Genomic DNA, 20690 nt, shown 5'->3' with positions numbered 1-20690 from the left:
TCATCATGTATAACTTAAACCAGCTCCCCTGCACTTTAACCGTTTTTTCAAGTTTTGCGTATTGTTCATACGCCTCGCGAAGTAGTTCTAGCAAGATTTGGTTGTCCGAAGAAGAAGCGATGCTATTGGCGTTAGAAGCGTGCAAGTCGATAACATGTATCTAATCTAATCTACCTACATATATTCCAATTATCTACATTAAGGGGAAATTATTAACCCTCCGCGAGCCTTTATCAGTCAAGCCTTAGTCATTCACAATCACCAGTGCCGCTCGGATTCTTTTGGGTCTTAATCCAAGTGTGTCCTCTGGGCGCATGTTCAGTTTTACAATTTCTATGGGTATTCTAATAAATTTTAGTTGAAAGTAACGGCCTGTCCTATGTGCACTCATCCTCGTGTCCTCAATTTTTTTTAGCGTATATCCTTATTATGAACAGAACGAGCAAGCTCAAATCACAGTCTTAAAATCAGTACACTTGTTCGGCGGGTGGGTGTGCGCAGTATCGCCCGCGAAGGAGACTATAAATCTTTAACAGTTACTACATGCTTAATTGCTTGAATAAAAGAGCGCACTTATTATTTGCTGTCGATGGTAATGTGCTTTTCATGATGTTCGTAGTGTTTGCTTTGGTTTGACTCGTTTTGATACACAATTTCATACTTCAAAAAGTTTTGATACACAATTTCATACTTCAAAAAGTTTTGATACACAATTTCATACTTCAAAAAGGAATGAAGATGTCATATCTCGCTCTATAAATTTCAACAATAAAGAGAGATTTTTATAAAAATCTACTTCCATCCTTTTATTAAGAGCGTGACTCCAAATTTGATTTTGTTTTGGTTTCATTCGGTTTCTTAGCAGGAGTGAAGTTCCATTTAAGCTCAGTCGGGCTTAATTAAGGTTACCGTCCTCTGAGTGCCGTCGGCCTAACTACAGCTGAAAGCGGACGTGTTAATGGAATGTAAAAGTGTTTTAAGCAATGTGAGCGCGAACGCCAGGTCGGCGATGTCTCGATTTTTACTTTGAAGTGGCTTCGGGGTGCACAAAATTTCATTCGCTTAGGTTAGTGCCCTAAATTAAAACTTTCCACTAAAAAAAAATCGTTTGTGACAGCCCTTTAAACCCAAGAAAAATAAAAAAAAAAGGCGATTGCTTGTTTGAGTTAGTTGTGTCGCATTAAACGCATCATGAAAACTACGAGTCTCTTAAACGGAATATTTTACATAATTAAAGTCGTTCGTCTGATAGATGTAACAATTACAGAAACTTTTATGAAACGCTGTTGACATATACAAACCTAAGCGTTTCTGGCACATTAAGAGAATTGAAAACAGGTGCTGAAAAATCCCGCCTTTATAGAACTGAAAATAAAATATAGAAGAATAACTGTGAAATGATTTTAGCGAGCAGTGCAATTGTTTATTATTTCCTCTCTTTTTTTATTTCCTCCATGTAATCTGACATTGCCTACAGATCAGTGAGGAAGCGTGTGGAGGCATTCTGATGAAGAATGTTTACAGATTTGTTACAAATGAGTTAGTAAATATTCATCGTTTTTCTAGACTGTTTTTATTGTATTGGAGAAATCTCGCACATTAAACGGTACAGATATAATGATCCTCTAATATTGAAGGAGTTCTGCAATATAATTCAATTCAATTCAATTTATTTTACGCCCAGAGTAGGGAGAAAGGGAAGGGGACAGGGGGAAAGGCTGCAACGATGCAGCTTGACGGGGCTTCTGCCCCCTACCTTTGTCAGCTTGACCAGCAGAAAAAAGTAATATAATATTTCAAAAGAAATTTCCAGGTTGTATTCTAAACATAATACACAGTTATGGAGGAGATAAAAAAAAAAGAACGATACAACGCCTCTCTGCTGGTAGGCTCAGTGTGAACACAATTTAGAAAATAGTGTCAATATAAAAATGAACGGCGAATGAAAATGTTTTATGAACATTGCTTGCAAGGTTTTTTTTTTTTTTTTTTTTTTTTTTTTTAAATATAAAGTGCCTATGACGTCGCGAAACGTAGAACCCAGGTAGGTAATTACAGCAAAATGTACACAATAGCAGGGCACGCGATCAGGCTAGCTTTCATTGGGGCTAGTTTTAAAAAAGAAACACCAAATCGTCAAACACTTGAATCGACCTCTTTTGTACGGGGAGAAGGGAAAGAAACGTGTCACGGAGAGTCGACCTCGAATTTGAGAGCAGTCAACCCAGCCCGGTATTGTACTGCGCGACCACTAGCCCTGGAGGAAAAATCGACCGGTGCCCGTGGCTCGCGCAACTTGGCGTATCCTTCCGCCGCGTGCCTCGATTCTGGAGAGTGAGAGGGCACAGACGCGCCCTTGCTCCGCGCCCGCAACTAGAGCCCCATCCCGCCCCATTCCCCATCATTCCCGCCGTTCCTCGCGGCGCCCTCACTCGCCCCCGGCGTCGACGCCATCGCCGACATTGCGCTCTGGCCGGCGGGGGTAAATTCACTCCTTTTAGGCCTAACGCATCTCGCCGCCTTTTTCATGCGACGCCGCACCACTAGGCTCCTCCCGCCCCTATTCAGCTTCGCGAGAGCGCTCGCTGCGTTTGAGAATGTTCGCCTTCGAGGACGTTGGCGCGGGCCACTCGCGGACATTCTGGACGTGCGCGGATTAAGGCGACATTTGTGAGTGCGTTATGATGTCGACGGGCGCGAGAGCCGATGGAGTCAGCCGCTCCGTGTGCCTCGACGGTGCAGCTTGACGGCGAATACGGCTATGGTCTCCACGTCCGTCTGCAGCGAAGGAAATCCGTTCCCCCGGTGATTTCGGGGGAGGCAGAGCTGCATGCAGCGACTTCTCCTTCCCCAAGGTGAGACTGGACGCCATGCTCGACTGCACACACCCTCCCCCGTGAAGCGCACTTGTAAGGGCAACTTTAGGGTGGTGTGAGGGAGTAACGCCAGGGGGTTACCATCGCATCGCGGGAGGTTGGCCTCGTGAAAGGTCGCGCGGAGAACTTTGCCCACACAGGTTCGTGTTCTTCGAGATAACAATAAAGAAAGTGTGCTAGCGACGTTTTTCTGCCCCCTGCATCTTCTCGCTGAAATAGCTCCGCCTTACTCGCTCAAAACGAGGGGAGTAATGTCTGAAATTAAGCCAAAAGTAATTTGGAGAACCTTGAAACTAAAGTACAGGGTGTCACAAATGAAAATTTACACGGTCTTTTTTTCCGCAAAAATAAACTAGACATCCCCGAACGCTCATTTTCCGCCCAAAGGTAGAGCTAGAGGTCACAACCAGATGCCAAAGTTTCAGCCCGATCTGATAACTTAATCAAAAGTTATAAATGATTTTCTGAAAAGTTCAATGAGAAAATGGAGCCCATTTTCGCCCGTTTTCGGTTTCTGGTGCCATAGAGCCCCATGTGTTTGAAAACTCCGTCGGCCGCCATTTTCCCATTGAAATTTTCAGAAAATCAGTCATAACTTTTGATTAAGTTATCAGATCGGGCTGAAACTTTGGCATCTGGTTGTGACCTCTAGCTCTACCTTTGGGCGGAGAATGAGCGTTCGGCGATGCCTAGTTTATTTTTGCGGTAAAAAAGACCGTGTAAATTTTCATTTGTGACACCCTGTATATACATCAGCAAACTTGTACGGTACTTACCACAAGTAATCAAATTAGTTAGCATCAATTACATTTTGGAGCACAGCAGTAATCATTTGATTGCGTTTATTAAGAAGTAGTCACTAGAGTAATGTAGCTGCTTTTGGAAGTACTAAAATTACTTGTGACCGTTACTATTTTTTTTTCTGCCCATTCTAACGGCGCCCTTTGTTTCTATTAAGGAACCCTCTAACCATGGGAGAGGAGCAAAGTTGACTGCAATTGGTGGATTAAGAAGAGAAGTAGGTCATGAATTGGTGATTTTGGTCCAATAATAGACAGTACAAAATACTCGTTTTCAAACCGACAGAAAACAGTTATTTTGAAGTAACGTCCAATTAACTTTTTGTCTAAAGTAATCCAGTAATCAAACGATATATATACTTAAAAAAGGAGTAATTATACTTGTAATCGATGACTTGGTTTCGAGTAGTGTGTACAAGACTGCATACATGGAGAGGTTACGTGAAGATGCAGTTGGCAATAATTTCAGCAAATCCACACCGATTCCTAATAATAGCTTTTTTGTAAAGAGCATGTATTTGCGCAATTCAATGTAAAACTTATATTCTGTGAAGCCTCGGTTGTATTCACTAAGTCTACGTCATTTTTATTTATTGATACTGTCGGTCTTCTCTTGAAGGTCATTACAGGAGAGGTTACAATACAATTTCACGAAACTTGTAACGTGCAAGAGGTACTTAGAAAATAGCGCAAAATTATCACTTCTAAAAAAAAAAACGAATACAAAACAACATGAAAACATTTTGCAACTTCAGCTTAAATTTAGACATATAAAACCACAATATAAAAATATATAGCACCGATAGTATACATTCAATCTTTAATGGCGCCCATTCTTTTTATTGGAATCGATTCCTTGCTTGGATAAATTGTCAGTAACAAACAATTTGCATGATAATTCTATTACTTTGGGTGCTCACCCTTACTGCTATTTTTTTATCCGTGGGGACAGTTGGTCACCTTTGCCCAACTTCGTTATCCTCAGATCCAAAACATTTACCTCTTCTATGAGTTGCCATTTTCAACGCAATTCCACACAACTAAAAAGAAGACATTCTAGGGGCAGAGGAGCCAGCATTCTAGCACGATGTTATGCACAATTCTATTTATTTGAAATAGTGCCACTTAAAGGGACCATGAAATGATTTTTCAACTTTCTAATTAGCTTTCCTCCCCAACTCAAAGCAAAAGGAGAATTCGCGTGGTCGTGATGTAGTATTTCGCCGGATGCGATGACTCCGATCTTCCACCATGATTTTTTAGCAGACCATGAAACTTGTCATTCGCAAGTGACGCTAAGTGCCGCCATCGCACTCATTGGCAACAAACACGAATCCAAATATTCTTCGACGGATTGATCGTTGATGAGTGCGAATGCCCGAGGGTGCATCGCAGTGAAAGGGTGGAGAGCTTTCGAACTAAAGGAAATAAGAAATAGTTCGCTGTATTTTCAACTTTTCGTACCGAAAAAATCGGCTTTTGGCTTTCTACTGTTTGGCCAACTAAACAATATACGATTAGTAAAATTTCAATCTAATGTCATTTATTCCAGCACAAAAGTCATTTCGTGATCTTCTTTAGTACTCCCGAATGTTAGTTCAAGAGAGCTGAAGATTTTTCTGCCACGCGGTCAACGAGCTAAGAGAATCTGCAACATTTTAATGACAGTGCTTATGTGTGAAAGGTTACGCAGTCTACTTTCTTTTTTCTTTGATCACTGGTCAAGTTAACGAATTTGTTATTTTCTGATTGTAGGACACATCCATATTCCAAAGTTCCGGTAGCCATTTATCTCTTCAAGCCCAGAATGTCGTTCACGAAGGTGTACTTTGAACTTACCTTGGCAAAGAGTCAAGGAGCGAACCGTTTATTAGATTGTTTTCCGCAATGTTGGAGAGCGCAGGTCCTGTGCGACCGTTGAACGGGTTCGCCATTGCGTGGATGCGTATGCACTATACTGTAACGATTGAATATTCTTTTCTTTGAGGTGTTGAACACAAAGGAATAGCCGTCTTAATAAATTAATTACTTCGCGGATACATGTGCATCATGAGTACTTGAAAGCATTTTTGTACCTCGGGGATGACAAATCACGAAAAAATTCTTAACTAAAGAAGAGTCGATCGATACTTGATATGCATGGACGTAAATCTTGCGCGAATAATCTGTAAAATGGTAAGTAAAGTCAAGGCGCTTTTTTGAACGCCGAGTATGGGCCTACAACCCGACACGCGTTCATTAATGACGTCACGGCGATGCCGATGTAGGGCGCAAGAGTTCGGGGCGCAGCGCGGGGCGACGCAGCTGGAGCGAAAGGCGGCGTGAAAGTGTGAACTTGGCAAGACGCCAGACGCAGCTGGACTAAGACGAGGAATGAGCTTCACAGCTGGCCATGTCAGCGTCAGCTGCAGTTTTCGAAACAATTTTTTCAAACCCGTTTGGAAAAATGTGGAACACCAGGGTATCTCCAGTAAAAAGAAACCATTTGCCGCTTTGAAATTCAAACGAGACTGATGGAGCTTAGACAGATAAAACACATTGCTCGGCACGTTTTTGAACGTCAGGACGCCGTGCCATAGCGCGAAAGGGCGGAAGTAGTGCCCAGAGCTGAGGAGTGGGTTTGGGTCCTCGGCATACAAAAGCCCGCGATTACTGCCTCATTCTCAAAGCGTGTTTTTTTTTTTTTTTAACGCGATTTAATTATAGAGCTTAGGGAGACACTGTTTTACAGAGAGAGGGGTGGGGCAAAGAGAAAATTTCTCTTTCCCTGCCGGACAACAACAGCAATAATAATAATAATAATAATAATAATAATAATAATAATAATAATAATAATAATAATAATAATAATAATAAATCTTTATTCTCAAATTGCCCAGTACCAAGATCAGTTTCGGGCCCGATCAAAGCCATCAGGGGCTTGTAGGATCAGACCCAGCAGTTTAATTGACAAAAGTATCACAGGCACGGCGACGACGAACACACAACCAACACAGAGACAATAGGCTAAGCCTCACAGGGCCCAGGAGTCACACAGGCACGACGAGGACGAGAACACAACACACACTCAGTTGGATCAACATTGTAGATCCTTCGAGTCGCACAGGCACGACAACGACGAGCACACGCCACCAATCACTCAGTTGGTAGAACCACGGAGGGCCTTGGAGAGCAGTGCGAGGTCACGTGGCACGATAAGTCGTAGAGTGAGGTGGAAGAGAAAAGAAAACTAAGCAAACGCTGACGAGCACACATGCGGCATCTTGGGCGACTGAATTCGGTATAATCGTAAATGTAAAAAAAAAAACAAAAAAAAAAAACAAATTTAAGCATAATTGAACACTTGATGCTGCAGGGAGGACACCGAAAGGTAGGGCGGGTAGCATAAGCAGAAGATGCAGGTCGCTAATGTAGAAAGCAGGAGCATTCGCTCAAAGACACAATCACATACCTAAAAAAACCATTGTCCAGGTTACTGTCTCGTAATGTCAGAAAATACATTTTGCAGCCTCCTTTTCAATTGCTTGTTAGAGGTGATGGAATAATAATAATAATAATAATAATAATAATAAAATGTTTATTTCCTTTTTGCGCTCAAGACAAAAAGAGGAAGACCGTACAAAAAGCAGCTCGACGAGGCTCGGCCTCCCTACCACGCTTTGTCAAAGAGCAGTGGAAGATATATTTTAACAGTATGTATCGGTCATAACTTATTAGTCAACATTATAATCGTGTACAAACCGCGAAGTTTCAAAAATCAAGTTACGTAACTTATACTTCGGTATCCTGGTGATCTCAAGGTTTCTATTTTCAAATTCATTAGGATGTGAATTACGGCCTAACATCATTAAGGGTGTTGCGCCGTAACTGCCGCGTGGAGTCTGACACACCAATACTCATCATGTCGAGTTACATAAGACGTAATTTTTTTTTCCTTCAAACATGACAACACGGAAAGGAAAAAAGTTGTTATTTTGTTTTATCGCTGTACTGTATGCACACATCATGCTGTACTTGCACAGATCAGTGATTGACACAATTATGTATTTCTTTAAAAAATCCTTTAGAAGCATGATGCAGAAAAGAAACGTTTGCCAAAACACGAACAATTTTCTTTTGCGATAGAACCAGCTGTGTTAAGATTTTGCTTTGTCGTTAGGCCCGAAACTAAGTGGCAGTAAGAACACCTTCACTCGCTCAGGGAACACAACAGATAGCTCTACTTTCGGTACAGAGGAACCTCAGGCCATACCATTCGATGCTAACGTTTCTGCGTGTACCCAAAACGTTCTCGCCAGTGGGCTAAAATGCATCTGTATTTTTAATAAAAAAATACAGCACTTTAAACCAGGATACAATCACTTTATTGGACAAATTTGCGGCCTCCCATTTAAAAATGTGTTCAATGTGAAATAAGTTTTCTTTATCACTTTGGACCATTTCTTTTTTTAAACTTGCAACTTGGGGCCATTGTTTCCGGAATCGTCTTCCTGGGGCTTTTTTTTTTTTTTTGGGACGTTTTTTTCTACATTCTTTTACAGGATCGCAGCGAAACGTGTTAAGGGCGATTCACACACTTGCGTCTAGTCCGACGGAGTGTGCTGAGTCGGCTCTGACAAAACGGGGTAAAAGCCGGTTTTGTTGGAGCTGACACAGCTGTTGCCATAGCAACTCTCAGAGTCGGTCATACTCAACGCAAGTGTGTGAATCGCCCTTCACAATACGTGGTACATGCTCAAGTTGCTCCGCTTACGTCTGCTCAAAACTACTGTATGGTAAACCCTTAATTTATATTCGTGTTGCGATTTCGGAAGTCATGGAAAGGGTGGGGAGTGGAAAGGTGGCTAGATCTCGCTCTATACCGCCCTGAAGTTTTTGTCTTGATATACGTCATTCTTTCATAACGAAAGTAGCGTCTCGTGAGAGTCGCGTTTGTGAACCACTTGAGTGCCAAGGCCAATCCCCCACAAAAAGAAAGCTTGAGATAAAATTCAAAGAAAACAGGCATGGCAATTCGCAGCGAAACGTTCTAAATTGAGAAAATCCGGTCCACTAAAGTGGAATGCAGCTCGGTGTAGTTTGCTGACCAGGACGATCCAAGCAACTCAGCATCTACGTATCTCTTGCGTTCATAGAAACCTAGTTAAAGAAAACGACAAACTGCACGAATAGACTATTCTGAACTAGCCTGGGAATCAAAAGGAAATGATTGCTTAAAAAGCCCCCATTTAATTGCTTTGTTAACCAGTAATCAAATAACCAAACGTATACGTAAAATTCAACCGCAAACGACAGACGACAAAAATGGTTCACACACAACACGACCCAATTTGTGTGACCCAAACCAGCTCGCGTGTTCTTTACCTATGTCTTCAACCGAACTTTGTTTTGTTTTCTTCACAATAATTATTTCTAATTTGCGGTTTTTAGTGAGACAGACGCGCAGTTAAAGAACGACGAAATCGGTTGGCGGTGACAGTTTTCTTCTAATAGAAGGCGGTGGCCAAGTGGGAGGAAAGTTGCTGCGCGTCTCCGCCAGGGCAGCATCAGGGGCGCCGGGGTCTTAATCAGGAAGTGCGGCGACCTTACTGAACTGGGCGCCATTGGGCACGACCGTGGGGTGGCCGCTGAGGGAGGCGATGTTAACGGGGGTTAACCGCCCCTCTCGGCACGCCCCAGGGACGCGCGAAACGAGCCAATTCGAAGGGCCTGACAACTAACGTGTCTTGCTTGGCTGAACTTTTATCTGCTTATTGTATACACATACTTGGATGTAGGAAGCGGTGCTAATACTTGCGTTTCACGTTGGTCGCTTTCATTGGTATTTGCACGAGTGACGCCATCAACGGCGCAATGCGCGACATGCGACTCAACACTTGAAACACAGACCGGAGCCACAGCGGCCTTGTCAACCATCGTACCGCATTTATGAACGAGTAACGATCAAGTATACTGCGGGTACGTCAGATCTGGTGGTGCAAAAGCTAGCTTTAAATGTTGTTACTGAAGGAAACTCAACCAGAAGCTTCAACACAGAAACAAGTGCAAGATTGATGGGAACTTTTGTTCCCAGGCCATTTTGGGAATAGTCAATTCAAAGTTCCATGGGCACCTTCGCGTATTCTTAGATCTAAAGAGCGTTACGGATGCCTCGATGTTCGACTTGGAAAAATAGCTCGTAGTTCTTATGTGCCAGCTTTTCTGAATAAACGACTCTCCAGTATTCTTAAAGGTGCGCAGAGCAGGTTTCTCAGATCGCCTAAATATGACGATAACTCGCTCTGCGGGCTCTGAGCATCCTAAAAATCCATGAATCACAACAATGCGCGGCCAACTTTCTTATTACAAAAAAAAAAAAAAAAAAAAGACGAGCACAGCAGAGGTCATCTCTGGCGAGGGGACGAGCATTGCTAAAGTTGAAGCTTGGGCGAGTTGCATTGTACGACGTACTTCCGAAGATTAAAACAGCGCCAAAAACGACGCCCCTGATGATGGAAGACACAAACAGAGCGATGAATCGTAACTAATTTGTTTTTCTTCTATTCGACGTAACGGTGCAATATATGCAAGCACATTCGAGAACAAAAATGAAAAAAATCAGCCTAAAAAAACAAAAAAAAACAAAAACATAAAAAATACCGCTTCTAAAAAGCCCTACAAGGGGTACGCGCTAAAGCCAAAGCGAATCAAGAGGCCAGAAGATTAATCTCCTTTTTTGACAAGGCAATGGAAGGACTGCTGACACACCACAGCGCCTAATCTTTCTATCTCTAATGCCTCAAGAGTTTCGCGTGTCAGCTGGTCCCGGGATCGTTTTACAATCTCACAAGGTTGAAACATGAGGCTGGCACCCGCAGTCAGGGCAATGTATGCCAAGGTGACCAGATATTTAGTTGCGAGTCAGCGCTCTGTCTGTGTCTTCCGTCATCTGGTCCGTCGTTTTTTGCGCTGTTTTATTTTCTGAAGGAGGAATATTATTCCAGCAGCCAGGACGACATGTGACCAGGAAAAACGCGATATTTCGTTGAGATTTCAAACTCTCTTATTACAAACTATGTATTCTTTTGCAGATGATAAAAGCATATAAGAGTAGTCGAAAAATGTTTTCTTTCGCGGAGAGAGAACATGATACTGCAATAATCGTCTCAAAAACAGCGCACTATGTTTTTTGTTGTTGTTTTTCTCCGTCTTCTGAGGGAGTGATGTGTCCGGTCGTCAGCTGTCGAGCGCGCGCTCGCTGGGTTGAATCGTAGTGCGGGTTGTATGGGCAACGAGCCGCACGTATACGAGGTATCACTCCGCGGTTTCACCGGTCGGAGGAGTGAGGATCCTTTGTCTGCTATTGACTGACAGTGGTCCTGGTTTCGGAACGTGCTCCTCGCGTTGTGATCTTTGATTTCTTTTTAAACAGGAAAATCGGTCACCTATCGTCATTATTTAGAAATATCTAGGATGCTTAGAGCCAGTAGAGTGAGTTATCGGATCCCCATATTTTAGCGATCTCTGGAACCTCCTCGGGGTGGTGGTGGTGGTATAACTTTATGGGCACCTTTAATACAAGAACAAGATACAGATTCAAGAGAACCCTGAGAAATGTTCGATAGCAAAGTGCTCGCTAGTTTTCTTTTTTTAATTTTAATTTATTTGTGCGGATTGTTATTTCACGTCTCCTTTTGCATACGGCTTGTTGTCACTGATTGTAGGGTGCTGCCAGTCAAGCCCAATGTAGCTTTGGCAGGTCAGATTTCGCATTCTTATTCTTTGTTTTCAATAAATTCTTCTTCGTCTTCTTCTTCATCTTGGTTTTATTCCTCTTCTTTTCTTTTCTTGTTACTTTTTTTTCTTCGGAATCCTCAGCATCCTCAGCAGATGTTTAGGAAACACTGGACTATTTAACGAAGGTACAGGCGATACCAATGCGGATTCCACTTTAAATTTGGATATTGCAGCGTATGCAGATGGGGCATCACTAAAAAGAGAGTGCGATTTGCGTGAGCGGTGGCGAATTATAAGCTGGTTTAGATATCTCTGTCTTGCAAAATCCTCATTTAATAATAATAAAACAAAACTTGTCTAGCGTGTGCGCGTGCTTTAGTCGTGCGTTATGATTTTGCTATTCTTGGTTGCGGAAAGGTACGGGTGGTTTCGGATGTGCTGCAGAGACGACAGACTCCAGAAATACTCCGCGTTTATGATAACGGTCAATACGAGTTTGAGTTTATTCATCAGTGCAGTCCCTCGCGAGCATGAGTTAATCAGAAGGTTTCCATGGGTTCTTATGTGAGTGCGTTTAGAGCCTTGAGTTCTTAGAGCTCTGGGATTGCGTGGAGCCTTTCGTGGTAGCTGAACTCAACGCGACGGGGGAAAGGGGGGGGGGGGGGGTATTGCGTCCTTCACCCTATCTGAAGTTTCATTGGCATGTACCCGCTTTGCTATCCCCTGGTATTTAATGCTATGATGCACACCGTGATGGGAGTTCACGTGGGGAGCTAGGTTCCTTATTCGGGAGCCGTTCGCGCGCGCCGTCGGTCACTTGCGGACCGAGTATGCTGGCCTAAGTATTGGCGAATTTGGTTGGTCGCCTCTCTCTTTTGAACTTGACTAAAAACAAGCGACCTCAACTCGCCGCCAGAGCTACTCGGGGTTCTTTTCAGCCGATCACAACTTCTAAGCTCAGAGCGCTCCGACATCTTCGGACCAGTCATGGAAGAAAACTTTTTGACATTGGTAATGGTTAAAAACTGATTTTCCCAGCGTACGATGTAGGAATAAACAAAATTTACGCTCGCAACGTAAAAAAAAAAAAAAAAAAAAATTTTGCAGAACAGAACGAACGTCAATGTTGGAAAATAGTTGTCAACTCATCGCTTTTTCGACAGTGAACGCGATGCGATAGCGGTCATGCATAGGGCAGAACAGGCAAACATCAAAGGGTTAATAAACCGAATTTTTCTCACGGCGAAATATCGTGCAAGAGCACCCAATAGGACGTAGCACGTATCGCCATGCGACACAAACCGCAGTGCATTATAGTCGGCTCTCCCTTTATTTTACAACAAACCTTTGAACGCACTTTTACCAAACCTGAGAATTTCTTGAAACGTCCACAAAACCCGCTGAAACAGCGGCGAGCTGTGCGAGCTGTTTCTTCATCGGTTAAGCTTAGCGGGTTCATCGCCATAAGATCAACGATTTCGCAAAAGCCCTGGGAATAGTTCCCACGCCGAGTTTTTCTGTCACGGTCACGAGCTAATGTTGTCCTTTCCGTTGTAATCCTCGCACCGACGAACGCACAAACACTTTGTCGAACCAGATATTCGTCGCCGTCATACCGCACCCCGTAGACCACCGCAACCCACTGCCGCAGCCGTCGTCAACAAAACCACGTGATCCCCTTCCACGTACCACGTGAGGCCTGCGTCGCCCTGCACTCCAACGGCTAGAGACGGAGTGGTGGGGAGCTCTCCGAGGAGGAAGGGGCGCCCTCGGAAAGAACTTGTCGATCAGGCCACCGCACACCCTTTCCACCGATGATCTCGCGCGCTCTGGAAAGAGCGCTCGAGAGAGCGCAGAAAGAACCACGTGAATTCGCCAAATGACTCGCCGCCGACTATTAGTTATGGACTAAAGGCACGTTCACACTCTTGCGACCTGGTGAGGCCGAGAGAGACCAGACCGGTGTTTAAGCCTCTTGCGATTTCTTAGGACCAGCTCCGCGCTGCAGCGCATCCGGTCCTAAGAAGTCGCAAAAGGCTTAAAAACCGGTCTGGTCCCTTTCGGTCGTACTCGGTCGCAAGAGTGTGAACGGCGCTTTAGTATGACTCGCTTTTGACGGTCGCCGGTGGCCAAGAATCCTGGGCTAAGATGACTCCCGTCAAGGGTTGCTGGCGGACACTGAGTATGACACGCAACCGACGGTCGTCTGAAGATTAAGTTAGCTGCCCAGAGAGTATGACTCGTCGCCAACGGTAGCTTGCGGACTAGGTACGCTGGACTAAGTAAAGTAATCTTTGCCGTCAAGGGTCATTTGCACTCTTAAAAAAAAAAGCTAGTAGTGTTTACTAGGTAAAACTAGTGACTGCTTGGCACATATGTTACTAGGTACATAGGTAACGGCCAAGCTAGTAACGGTTACTAGGTCAAGAAGCTAATAGCGGTTACTAACGAACCTAGTACATTTTACTACCTTTAGCTTGTAACTGACACTAAATGTCACAAGACCCAGGTGGCGCTAGTCAACGTCCAATTCCAATTGGCAAAACATTGTCGTTAGGATGGACTTTATTTCCACACCGCTTACATTCACATTTGCACAAGTATCATACACAGAAGACTCTCACACACACAGCACACACGCCACGACGCGCTAACTCAATCGCTGCACCCATGCGCCTTTTATACTGATTATTTGAAGGAAGTCGGTTGGTCAGTGACCACCTTATCCGTAAACGATGTCACAAATATGGTGCTGCTTTCGCACCAATATTGTTCTCCCCTATTGTTGCTAAACATTCCAAGGGATGTATTCCTTACGAATAAGTAACGGTTACACACAGTAATTATTTCTCTATAAAACAGCGTCCCCATAGGTTCGCAGCAGTCACGTTGCCGCTTTCCCGGCAAGACTGCCCCACTTTGCGCATGTGCGTTTCCGTGGCAACCGCATCGTCTCTACACTGCATTTCCGCTTCCTGGTGGGTACTCTACGCTCTTACGCTCACTGTCATGACCGAAGACAGCTCCATGAGAATCATCAAACCACCGATCACACACAGACTGTGAAGAAGACGTTCTCAGTGTCAAGTAGTCCTACTTGACACTGCTTCGCTGCATTGCTCCTGAGCGAAGCAGCGAAGCTTCTTGGACGGCGAAACCCATTCCACATAACCAGCCGAACGATCGCCGTCGAGCGGTTAGTCCGGTGACGAGCCGACGCTCGCCACCGGCTTGTTAGGCTTATCCTCGGAGCAGTCCGCGCCCACGCACATATTCACCCAGTCGTGCGCACGAACGTTAGCTATGCACACCACGGGAACAGCACACGACACACGGCAAAAACGGCAGGTTCTCGCAGAAATGAACGTTTCGAAAACTCTGACTCGCCCCATGGATGGCTGGATGCTAACGGCTGTACCCTTTATAACGGGCGCTAGCATTCGCCACCTAGCCAAAAGTATGATTTGTTTTCTTCGCCAATTTGCTTACCCACTGCAACTTCCTAACTATCACCAGGCGTTGTGGGATAGCACCAGGATGACCTTTGGAGGATCGAGCAAAAAGCTAAAAACATCGCCACCCGCCTCTTCCCTCTGGCAAGGAATTCGCCACTTTTCCTCTGGTCAATCCTAACCCCGAACCAGGGTAACGCCGACTAGATTTGACGAGACCCCAGCGCAAATCAGGATAGAAGGGTAGGAGAGGGCATGAAGTCGGCCGCGTAGCCTCCACAAGCCATTCTCCCTTGACGCCTCGCCTCTTTCTCATTTTCCTCCTTACTCTCCTCACTTATCAGCCCAACGTGACGCCACCACGTGATCGTAGCTAGCCTTCGTCTAGTCTTCGATCTGATGAAACCTACCTGACGGAGCTGGCGCAAGCCTGCAAGGAATCCTCCTACAATCAACCATCCATCTCGCACGTGACATGTCACGCGCACCAATCGCCAGAGAGATCTGCGGTCACGTTGGGCACAATATCGTTTAAACTTTTTATGACTATACTCTGTTTCATACGCAGCGTGCAACGCTGTCAAAGCTACTGGCGCGAGCGCGTGACTTCATCTATGATTTTGTTTGCGCGAGAACGCGTGCAAATGATCAACGAGGTCAACCCCCACGCTCGCGCCAGTATAGGCTTCACCAATATTGCAACGTGCCCCCTCCTAGGTCTTATTGGCGACGTGCACGACCGAAAGCGTCGCTGTAGTCGGCATTCCACGATTGGCCCAAAAGCTGACTATGACGTCGGAAAGGGTACACCATCGACGGAAATAAGAGGAATAAAAGAACTTTAATTTCGACGGTGTTTGCAGTGTTGCTTTGAGAGCGCAATGATTTCAGGCTTCCACCATGCTATTTACAAACACCATCGAACTTGTTGTTTGCAAGGTAATGACGTCACAAGGGGGAACCATAGGAGGGCGCCACCGAAACATCTCGCCGCTAATACCCTCCTTGCCCCCGCATGCTTGTCGTACAATGTTGCCATGCGTCTCTTGTGAAAAAGAAAAAAAAAATAACCCTCAGGAATACAAAAAAACAAAGCAAAAAAAAAACAGGATGAAATTATGCTGTTTCTTGTTCTTGTTTGGAAATGTTTTTAGCGCGTGCTACGTGGCTGTTTTCATCCGAGTTAAAACCAAAATGAAAACATAAATACTTCCAAAAGAATTCTAGTGGAAAGGAAGCTCAGAAGCTGCATGGCCATTGCATCAACGATAACTGCGCTCGCGGCCGCACTGGCTTCCACAACGTGCTGGAGCAGAGGCTGTGATGTTCTTAGATGTAATTTTCTAGCACGCGACGATTCAATACGGTGAGTATGAAGTTCAAAAAAGACAACATGCAAGTAAAGAGACCTGTGCTCTGTAATGCTCCACGTTTTTCCGTGTCGTTTTTTGTGTGCGCCCTCCAGACCGTTTTAGACGTTACCAAGCAACTATCTCGAGTCATGAGTTTTATACAGCGCCGATCCCGCGTTCACTGTCGGGCGTCGCGCTCTGTGCGGGCCTACCCCCGTCACGGTTAGGCGAGCGAGCTGTTTCGACGAGGACGGGATGAGAGTGCGCGGGTCGACCGGAGAATCCAAAGTTAGTTAAAGGACTTGGCCGGGCTGACAGTCTTTGTTGAGAAGAGTTCGCCGGGGATGCTCACCGGGGAGGCTATAATATGGGCGAAAAATCCTCCGCAAAAATCGTCACTTCGGAGGAAAGCACACTGCGCATGCTTTCAGAACAGTATCCGTTCAGAGCCCTTGAAGGGACACTGACAGGGTATTTATGGTCGCCAAGGTTTTTATTCGTACATGTCATATGAGAGGCCAATTACCCAGAACAATATTTGCGGCTCGAAATTCGTTTCTTTCCCCCCGAAAACCTCCGATCGAGAAGTGGCCGGTTATAGTCGCTCTTACTCTCTTCTCCGTGGTCATGTGCCGTTTTCTATGGTTTAGACAGAACTGCCAAAGATAATCAAAGTCGTGAGTCATCGAAGGCACACTTTCAAGACAAAAATAGAGAAAAAATATGATACCCCTTTTCGGTGGCTCCTAAAAAACTGCAAATACGTTGAATAAAAAAAAAAAATGTTGCACGACCACGTGATTTCCGGTATTTTTCTATTCCTCTAATATGTCTTCTTCCTCCCCGGTCCAGTTTATGTTTTTGTTTCGAGCAGTTGCTTATATTGAATTTATTAAAACTATACGTGACGCTGTAGCAAATGTTGATTGGGTAGTCTTCTGACGCCAATAATAAGTCGCCTAACAAAAAAAAAAGAAAAAAAAATTAAGGGGAATGTCAGTGTCTCTTTAATTTCTCCCCATTTTTTTCTAAAGGGTAACTTGTAGGAATCTTAATTTTAAGAAAGTAATAATGTTTTTACAGTATCTCTTTTTGTGTGTGTGTGTGGTCGCGAGTTTCATTTTGTGGCTTGCTGATTATCCTCGCCAGGCAGTACGCTGCGCAGACGCCACAGACCCCCTCTGGCGGAAAGCGTGGCGAGCGCGCACGAGACGCGCAGCCACGGGGAGCGCTCAACGCCGCGTGCATCCATGCACCGTGAATGACGGAGTGCAGGGCTCCTGCTTTGAGCCGTGGGAGGACCCTTCCCCCATCGTCCCATTCGTCCCATTCGTCGGGTTTAGTCCCGGAAGGGAACAAAGCGAGTGCAGAACGCGGCGCAGAGAGAGAGAGCTAGGCCTAATTAGGTTAGGCCTCTCAGTCCGCCAGTTGCCCGCTCATGCAGGCGCCATCGCGGCGGTCCCCGCGTTTCGGGAAAGGGGGGAGCGCTCCCGAATTAGGCTTCGCGGCGGCGTGAACACGGGGCCCCGCGGGACGTTTCTTTTCCCAGGGAGCATAATAACGGCCTTTATCAATCATATAGCTGCGAGAAAACCGCCGAGCATAGTCAATCTACGAGGTGGTCTTTTCCAACTCATGGTCGATAGAGCGCCGCTAATCCGTGAGGCTCATGGGCAACGCCTGCTCTCTTTGTGTGCGAAACTCGGGCTGCCGATTTGCCTTTCTTTCCATTCCGCTAGAGAAGATTGCGGGGAACTAATAAAAGAAAAAGAAAGTAAAAAGAAGAAAACAACGACAAACGGTGGACTTCTAGATGAACGAGGCGAAACATCAATGTTTCGAGGTGATTTGTGCATTTCGGTCATGGGAGAGTACCCCAAGTGCGCCCGGCTCGCTCTAAGCGTAAAGGTGGCTTTGAACCTCCCGATGGATTAGCGAGTGCTGATGAGTCGTCTGTATAGAGGCAAAGAATTATACCCCAGCGATAAATATATATATATATTTACCGGTTTGCTTTATATTTAAGTTGTATTTGCTCTATGCTAATGGTTACGTTAGTTTAGGGGCAGCGGGCGAGAACTGTATTACTTGGTGTATAGTAATAAAATAAGTTTCATATGAGATATCTTAAAATGTATCAAAATACATTGAACCAACGCAATATTTCAATACTAAATTCAGATTATTCAACATATTTCACGGGCCCTTTTTGGCGAACAAAGCTGTGCTGTCAATATGTGCATGTGTTTTTATATGGCTAAATCAAATATAGAAATAGAGGCAGAATGGGTCGATGCTGTGCAGGCTAGAAAAAGAATTATTAAACGCACAAAACGCTTGTTGGAACTTACACGTATAAGCAAGATTACTAAAGTCCCTAACGTTTATCCTTCTCCCCTCTTTTTCGTTATTTTGATCCAGCTTATCATGAGAATAGTGATGACATGGCATTTTGGCAATGAGTGATCCGCGCGATCTTGCTCCGGGTCCTTCTTCTAAAAAAAATAAAAACCGTTCCCGGTCAAAAAAAAAAAAAGAAAGACGCCAATTTTTTTTAGGTAATATACCTTTTTGGTAAATTAACCAAACAATAAAGGGACCATGAAATGCATTTTGTTCTGGGATAAATTATTTTAGTTTGGAATCTTACTAATCGCATATTTTTTAGTGGGCCAAACGAAACAGGGAGCGGAGTCTTTCGTACCTTAATTCTTTCCTTTGAAAGTTTTCCGCCTTTTCGCTGTGATACATCTGCAGTACCCAAAGCCTCAAAGCACGTCAGCCGACCCCAGCTCACGCATTAGACACGAGCACTGCGTCACTCGGACGTATGCGCTCGTCAACAGTTAATCCATCGACGAATAATTTGGGTTCGCATCTCTTTTGGATCTTTTGACGAGCAACCGAAACCTCGGCTACGCGGCACCTTCTCGGCCGTAGGCCTCCGTCAAATTTCGAGCAGCTTGGCCAGGTTAGAAAAGGTCAACTGGTGATCCGTAGGCCGTCGCTTTCAGCCTCGGATCCGTCGAGATGGCGGACGGAAGCCCGGAGCTTGCTTGATTAGTGCGTGCTACAAGTAGAGCGCGTCGCTGGAGCTGCTGGATGGGTGGATGGATGTTACTGGCTATACCCTTTGGAAAGGGCGGTAGGTTGCGCCACGTAGCCTAAGTGTAAAAAGACTCAATATATGATCAGGTGATATGTTGCCCTAGCAGCACGTTCGACTGGCACTCGTGTTTTCTCCGTCCCTAACAGGAGTCTCCATCGGACACAATTAAATGCCAACCTTCATGTGATAAAAAAAAAAAAAAAAAGATGTCCAATGAAGAGAGCTTGCACGTAAAAATCCGCACCCGGATATTTCCCCGTCCATAGAGGGCAGCGGTGACCAGGGGATGATCGGTGGGACGTCGGGGCGGTCTCCACGGCCTGTCAAAGCAGAGTGCCCCGTCATTTGTTTCCCAATAAACGCCCTCCGCGGTCGGCCGCTGCTCTTCGTGGTTCCCCTGCACGCTCCGTGAGGCCCCACTTACGGTCCCTGATTTCTCCCTCCCTCTCTGACTCTCTTTCTCTCTCGGTGTGTGTGATGTGGCGGGTCGTTGCTACCCGCCTCCTTTCGTCCTCGAGCAGACAGTGCGGTGGAAGTTACGTGCTCTCTACAGCAGTCGTTACGCATATCTTTTGCCACGTGATCACGCTCCTGCCGACTACATTTGGGTGATGAAGGGGGGCATATTGATGGGTGCGGCGAGCCTCCGCACTGTCAGAATGTCAATTGGAAAATAAGTAAATTTCATTTTGAATTTAGGGGCGAACAGACCCGTATAGAACCTATGCTTAGGATTTTGTGTTTTCGGTTTAAATTTAACTACACCGATACGAGTACGTCGAACCAACATTGAAAACGCATCTTTCGCTATTCAGTTTTAACCGAAAAAGCCAGGTGGTGTCGGAGCAGTCAGACACAACTAGTGAGCCATTTTATTTCGGGCCTTGTTCTTAAAGTATCGAACATATTGGCGGTCGTAGAGGTAGCAAGTGATAAATAATAAACATCTTTAACAGCTCGCGGTGTTACATCTTTTGATTTGGCGTTCACTTTTACAAAACCTATATATACAAGAAAAAAAATGATGAAAGACGTTTACAACTTCCTGTAACGCCGATTTAGAGCGCAGCTCGTGCGGAGGAGGATGGGAGGGTTCTAGGGGAGGGTATACCTCTCCTCCTCATCCGAACCCTCTCCTCCTCCCCTTCTCTTTCTTCCACGCGCGAAACACGCGTCGTCATGCTGCCGAAACGTCCGCGCGGTGCATTATGGGGCACGTTCCATAATGCACCGCGCGGACGTTTCGGTACGGTGACGTTTCGGCACCATGCCGAAACGTCACCGCGGTGCATTATGTGACGTTTCCCATAATGCACCGCGCGGTTACGCCGCTCAAGCCGGAAACAAGCGCCTAAGAGCTGCGCTATAAAAGAATAGCTTCCACT

At 45.2% G+C, this 20690-nt stretch overlaps 1 protein-coding gene across 1 annotated transcript in view; it reads left to right on the top strand.

The window, feature by feature from the left end:
- The first annotated feature begins 2437 nt into the window (after window positions 1-2437).
- The window catches only part of LOC121832986, an 83079-nt gene continuing 64826 nt past the window's right edge, over window positions 2438-20690 (top strand). Inside the window, exon 1 of the mRNA XM_042289685.1 lies at window positions 2438-2855. The gene's annotated coding sequence lies outside the window, so the exon portion shown is untranslated. The remainder of the gene's footprint in view (window positions 2856-20690) is intronic.

Source organism: Ixodes scapularis, unplaced genomic scaffold, assembly GCF_016920785.2.
Source record: "Ixodes scapularis isolate PalLabHiFi unplaced genomic scaffold, ASM1692078v2 PGA_scaffold13__105_contigs__length_92229423, whole genome shotgun sequence".
Taxonomy (NCBI): Eukaryota; Metazoa; Arthropoda; class Arachnida; order Ixodida; family Ixodidae; genus Ixodes; species Ixodes scapularis.
The sequence above is the reverse complement of the archived record's forward strand: the minus strand, read 5'-3'. Positions and strand labels throughout refer to the sequence as shown.